Here is a 7,500-nt window from a genome sequence, read left to right as displayed (position 1 = left end):
CATTATTTAATGTGATGCGATGCCAGATTGCAGACAAGCCAACGCCAACCCGGAGCTCCTAGATCGCTGCCCTTCACTCCCTCCTGTCTAGCATCATGGTCTTGAGCTCTGCAGTGTCGTAGGTGGTGTCCCCCCCCCCCCCCCCCCCCCCCCCCTCGCAACCAGTTCTGGTTGCCTGACACACAGTGCCCAGCCAGCCTTCTCTCTCTGACCTTGTCCGTGACCCGCGCGAGGCCTCGGTAGAGGTCCACATTTCTTGTGCCCATTAAAACCGGTGTCTGTGCGTAACCACTTTAAAGGGACTACACCATGAATTTGAACTTTTTCTTCTTTTGTGTGTGTTTTTGGTCTCCCCTACCTCTCTTCTATCCCCCAAAAATACCCCAGTTTGAGCATTCAGGCTTTCACAGCATATCTGGGGTTTTATGTAAATTGGTCTCAAAACAGGCCAAACTGATTTGCCCCCGAAAGTGACGTCACTAGGGGTACAATCCCTCCCGTTTTTCAGTTCCAACATAAAAATACTTTTTCCACACAGAACCAGGGGATAACATGCATACAAACTGGCTCAATAGCGCCACGTGCCAAATCAGGACAATGTGGTATTGCAGGTAAAAGTGCTTTATAAGCCAGAGAGAAGTTAGTTGGAATGAGTATATCCGAGGCTTGATTTAGGCTCAAACCTTTTGAAAAACGTTTGAGGGACATAAACAATATGATATTAAATGCTAAATATTTTCATTAAATTCATGGTGTAGATCCTTTAACCATTATTTTGTACTTTGGCTATTCTAAAATAGCAGATATACCAGCTCATAAAGATCTGCTATTTTTGAAAAATTGTGAAAATGTGTATATTTGTTTATATATATGTGTTTTACTAAAATCTTTAATTCTGGGGATTCCTTGGAACAACATTTTTGAGATGGGGGGCCAAATACATATCATTTTGTAAAAAAAAAAGTACATTTGTAGAATCCCCAGGGGCAAAGATTTGAGTTACAAATGTTAGCGTTAAAAATATATATATTCACAGATTTGCACAAGAGCTTGTAGCCTAGTATATCTGCTATTTTTGAATAGTCAAAGTATAAGATAATGATGAAAATGGTTAAAATCTAAAATGACAGATGCTTTCCCGGTCTGCCCATGTGACACCAAGTGCCATTCATAGCATTCTTGTGTAGACTGTACCGTGCTCATCCATGTCTCAGCCCCATACAGCAGCACTGATTCTACATGTAGCCATGAGCCAACCTATTTCTGCATAACCACAGAGAGATGTTGGACATAAGACATGATTAGACAGAGGCTACAGTGATTGTGACGGCCATGCACTTGGACATCTCTCCCGTCAATGAGATGTTTCTGTCCTATTTTTTATCTCAAGACTTAAACCAACGCGGAAGATAGGCATTGCGTCCTGCGCATAGCATGACCTTGGTCTTAAAGGGACTGGCAGCCGTTGTGTGTGGAAGGTAGTAAAATAGCGCTGGGTGACGCCCCCCACGCGCAAACGCTGCCGAGCAGCGTGTTCTCGTGGACGATAGGGCCCAGTGTACACAGACGAGTCTATCCAGGCTGTACGGTAAATAACTTCCAGGCAGTATTTCTGTAAACCTCTTTTTTTTTCTCATAATGTCTGCTAGGTGCTGATGCTCACACAACTGTCATGCTAATGAGCTAACGACAGCCAACCAACCAACCAACCAACAGACAGAAGCACGCACGTACACACACACACACAAACACACACACACACACACACACACACACACACACACACACACACACACACACACACACACACACACACACACACTGCCCTGCCTGGCGTTTCATTGTGTTTTTAGCATCATCTCCATATGCTGCCAGGCTAGCTTTCATCATGCTAATTAGCCTGCAAGCTAGTGGAGGTGGGTTGCTTAGTGTCACTTTGGCAGTACGCGGGTGCAGTACGTTAGTCCGACAGCGCATTCCTCCGACAGCGCAGCGCTCCGACGTTTCAATAGTAAACCCGAACCAAACCCGCACCCTAACCCTAACCGCACGCGGATGCCACATAGTCGGAGGTCCCGGTACATACACACACAAACGTGCACGCGCGCATTGTAAATACCATACTTTATTCATTTCACTGCAGACAGTCTACATATTAAATTTAAAATCCTTAACCATTCAATTCAATTCATTCTTTCAATGGACTAAAATCTTTGAACTCTCTGATCAGTTTTATTTGATGGCCTTCCTGCCCTGCCATTTGGCCCAATATGTGCCCTCAAACAATTGACAACAACAAAGAACAAGTGGCCTTGCCCCGAAATTCCAGGCCTTGTGAGGACCACAAAATAGTCCTAACTATGTCTGTTCCTCACATTCTGCTATACTTGATTTGGAAATTTGGCCCTCACAAGTATAGTTATACACACGCACGTGCACACACACACACGCACGCACGCACGCACGCACGCACACACACACGCACACACACACACACACACACACACACACACACACACACACACACATACACATATATATTATAGGTGGGTATATATAACAGAGGTGGGTGTCATTTCTGTGAATGCAGCATGTCCAATTAAAACTAGCTATACTGTGTGTGTGTGTGAGGTAAACAATAAGATGAGCTGAAATATTTTTGACCATCATTAGCGGCTGTTTTCCACAGACCTACCTTGTCAGTGGAAATGCATTGCTATGGGAACAGCTTGCTTGGGTCCAAGTTGATTTGCTGTCAGCTATTGAATATTCACACGGTAACAGGACACAAAGTTGGGCCCGTTTAGAATGTTTATGTTTGCGGGAGAAACAAGCACACGGGTCTACAAAAACAAGCCTTCACATGCACATGAATAATGTCATGCACATTAAGTACTACTTCTACATTCCACACACACATAGAGTTGCCAACCGTCCCTTGAAATAAAGTCCCTTAGTTGGAAACTAAAAGACGTGTCCTCTTATTGAACTGATAAGGGAAACACTTTGTTCCCTAGTTTTGGAAATCAATCAATGACTCAGCTCATATACATATACTATAATACGGAAGGGATAATCAATGGGAAAAAATAATGACCCCATTGATTATTCCGCTTATTACATGGCTAATTAATAAAGACATTAATAAATTGACCCAAAAATAACAAAACAAAGGATTTCATTGCTTATGGTAATGAAAGCATTCCATTCATTTATGCCAGGTGCGTCCAATGCAACACGGCCGCCTCGAACACAACTGGAAGGTCTGCGGTTTGTTATTGAGCTCAGTGGTCATTATTCAAAAATAATACACAGCTGAATTCAGTGATTGACCAATCGGAATCAAACATTCAACCAAGTTGTGTAATAACGGTTGTTAACCACTTAAAACCCCCAACCTTAGTAAACTGGACCTGAGTTGTCTCTGTACTTGGACCTCTTTTTTTCTGTCTACACTAAATCTCTTCTGTTCCCCCCAGAATATGGATGCTGGGGTTCAAATGGTTAATATATTATACAAAAACTATACATGAGCCCCCAAAAAGCGACTATATAAGGCTAGTTTTATGGGCATCCCTTATTTTCCTTAGAAATAATTGAAGCTCACAAAGCGTCATCGCATTGTGAGCTTGTAGATCGTCTATTTTCAGTGAAGACATGAGGGCATTTTTCAGTCCCTGAAGTGGACTCAGACGAGGACTCTGCAATTTGTTGTGCATATATGAACACCCGGAAAGAACTCAGACCCCCCTGAAGTGAAGCATACTCAGACCACCTTGGGAGGTGGTCTGAAGACTTGTCTAGGTCCAGTTGCAAAGGGTGTTTCTCACTCTTTTGAAATAGTTTGTCAGGTACATGAGCACTGGTCCCTTGAGTATCTTGTAGACCAGGCCCATTGCAAGGTGCTGTACTCTTGTGGAAGCCAAACCACAGAGATAACAGTTCATATTGATATTTCATAATTAATGTGTATTGAGTAAAAATGGTAAAACCTAAATATTTGAAGAAGATAAATAATTGCTAAATTCATATGTTTATTTCATGGTATATGTATGTATGTATGTACAAGTATTGACATAAGAGGACTTTTGCTTTAAGAGAACATCACAGAGTACCTTTGTTAATTAAGGCCTTTGATAATTAAGGTTGAGTAAGGACAGGTGTGTATTGTGTCACTGTGACATTTTGATGATTAGACTCAGCTGCTGTCATCAGTGGGACTGAGAGTCTGTGAGTACCAGTCAGTGTCAGACAGTGGAGTTTGGAAGCATACAGTTTTCTTACCGTGTTCATCTCACAATTATTGTAACCTGTGGAATATTATTTTTTGTCTTTTGAGAAGTAAAACTTCAAGTACATTTTTACATCCGTCTGGAGTGAATTATTTTAAGACAGTTTTTTGGGAAATACAAACAGTGAGCAAACGAGTAAGCCACATGCTTCCAGTGGACAATTTAAACCTCTACAACTCTGTTCTCTACACTGAGCCATCCCACCTTAGCATAATGAGCAGGGGTTAGGTGAGTCGAGGTCTAGACCTCTCAAAACACACACTCCAGATACGGCAAAAACATGGGCATGAATTCATTCTACTATTATGCCACTAAAATGTGTAATGCCTTACCAGTAGCCATCAAAAAGAGTGACCCCCTCCTTCAAAACCGCCATAAAAGAGCACCTGTCTGCAATTTGCAACTGGACCTATAGACAAGTCTTATAGCTTGACAAAATAGCCCAGTTTTTCTTTTCTTTTTTTTAATGTATTTTTTGGGGGCTTTTACGCCTTATTTATAGCATATAGTGGAGATTGACAGGAAGCAGGCAGAGAGAGATGGGGAGAGACGTGCAGTAAAGTTTCGTTGAGAACGGGACTCGAACCCGCAATTTACTATCAGGCTTCACAATAGCCTAGGTGCCCAGACCGCCAGGCCAGTGGTCCGGGCCCTTATTGACTGTAAATATACTTTTAGTGCTCCTGATTTCTTGTATAGTACTAGTCTTTATTTGTCTTTATTTGCCACAATGGAAACAAGCCCTCAGGGCTTTTTGTGTTATCCTTTCAGCATTATTGTATAACTGAACCTCTGTACTTTTTACAAATTGTTATTAAAGTAGTCAATCAATCAAAACAGAGCCCTGAGGCATTCCGATCAACCACATTGGAACCATAGTGTCCCTATTCTAGGACACTATGGGGCAACTAGCAGACAGGGACCTTTATACAGTCATGAGCCGGTCCAGAGGAGAATGGAGACTATCTGTGTCTGGCGTCACGCATCTCACACACACACACACACACACACACACACACACACACACACACACACACACACACACACACACACACACACACACACACACACACACCTCTGTTTATTGTTACACACACACACACACACACACACACCGACACCGACACCGACACACACACACACACACGCACACACACGCGCGCGCGCACGCGTGTACACACACGTACACACGCATACGGCTCCATTGTGACGACGTCTCCTTTGTGGAAGGAGGTGATTGTGACCTCCTCACAAAGAGCTCCTCTGTTGACCACACACACACACACACACACACACACACACACACACACACACACACACACACACACACACACACACACACACACTGTACCAGGGCTATTCAACACTATGTGAAGGCGTCCAGATTTGAATGTTATTTACTGACATTCTTTGTGATTACTTTTCCTTCAAAGAAGATTAAATCCCTTTTCTCCTCTTTTTAAAAATATGATTCCAGGATATCAAAGGATGCAATAATTGGAGGATGCTATTGGTTCTGGTGACTAATGTTGTCCTTCTAATGCGTGAGGGGGCCGTGTTTTTTCAGTTACTTTTTTCTTCTTCTTTTGTTATTTCTCTTTTTTTAAAGGTACATAAAGGAAAAAATAACTGAAAAAAGAAAACGCTACTTGACAAGCCAACATACTCTCACTCCCAAAACGTACACTGTAGACGTAGTTACTTCATGGGACAAATGGTACTAAACAAACACATTTTGTATTAGCTCGTGCTCATTTGATTTTGCTATTTTGTCTCATCTGTTTAAGAAAGTAGGTAGCTGATATGTAGCACTTTTACCTTGGCGCTAGGTACACTCTTGGTTGCTTGTTTTTGCAGGAAATACACTTAAGACTTCTGGTGATTAGTAGTTTCGTTCCCTACCTATGTTGAATGCACTTATTGTAAGTCGCTTTGGATAAAAGCGTCTGCTAAATGACTGTAATGTAATGTAATGTAAACGGCAAACGTTTGACGTGAGAGGGGTCCCCTTCACGTCATGACTGGAATTGCGGAAGTGCCGCTCTCAAACCCAAGACGTAATAGGGAGACGGCGGCGCAAAAAAAAAGATTAAAATGCCGTCTAAAGCGGACTTGAGCCACGAGAGGCACAGCCGAGCAAGCCGTCAGGCGAGTGAGTCGCCATGCCGAACATTGTGAAGTCTGCTTCAGCCGATTCAGCGCCATTACAGTTAATGTCCCGATAGGGACAACATGTGACTTTGTGGGTACCCCTGAGATGTTAAACGTTTGCTGTCTTGGGAGAGAGAGAATGCGTTGGACAAACACACATGTAGGGGTGTGGGAGCGTCCGTAAAAATGTCTTAGACCGCCAAAGTTCTGGTTGAAGCCATTTTGTATAACCCAGCCTGTCCACATGTCGGAATGGAAGCATGTAGACCCCTTTATACGTCAAAATGATGATTTGTAAACTTTCGAGTGGAGGTTTATGTCCTTGGCCTACTGGGTACCTGCATGAGAATGTGTTGCTGACCGGTCCAGTGGTTGGCAGTATCACACAGACACACACACACACACACACACACACACACACACACACACACACACACACACACACACACACACACACACACACACACACACATATACACAGACAGGGATAAAAACATAATCTCTGTCCCCTGCCTGCCTTCATCCTGAGAGAGATTAACCAGCACAGAAACTTGCTCTCTCTCTCTCTCTCTCTCTCTGAGTGTGTGCGTGCGTGCGTGCATGTGTGAATGGTTGAATGCACATTGTACAGTGCTGTGCAGAAAGGTGCTGTACACAAGTGTATATATACCATGGCCCTCATTGATCAAGCTTGCGCAGACTGGAAAACGGGCGTATGCCGAAATCACAGCAATGGTCTGCATTTATCAATCTATCGTGTCTTTGACTTCAGTGTACGGACCGCTCAAATCTCACGTCTGGTCTGAGGACGTGTAGGCTGTTTGTCCCATCGCGGAGTAGCATTGTCTGACCATCTGACAGGCATTTAAACATTATGCAGCAGCCAAAATTCACTTAAAATTATGCAACCAAACACCTTAAGCAGCTAAATAAATATCCCTAACATAAATAATTAGTTGTAATTACAGGGTTAACAGGTGACATAATTACAAGGATTTAAAAGCGAGGTATATAAACAATATTAGGTTGATGCTTAATCATTCACCCATTTAAATGG

The sequence above is a fragment of the Gymnoscopelus microlampas genome (assembly GCF_963454915.1).
Source record: "Gymnoscopelus microlampas genome assembly, chromosome: 13".
Classification (NCBI taxonomy): Eukaryota; Metazoa; Chordata; class Actinopteri; order Myctophiformes; family Myctophidae; genus Gymnoscopelus; species Gymnoscopelus microlampas.
This window is presented reverse-complemented; position numbering follows the sequence as displayed.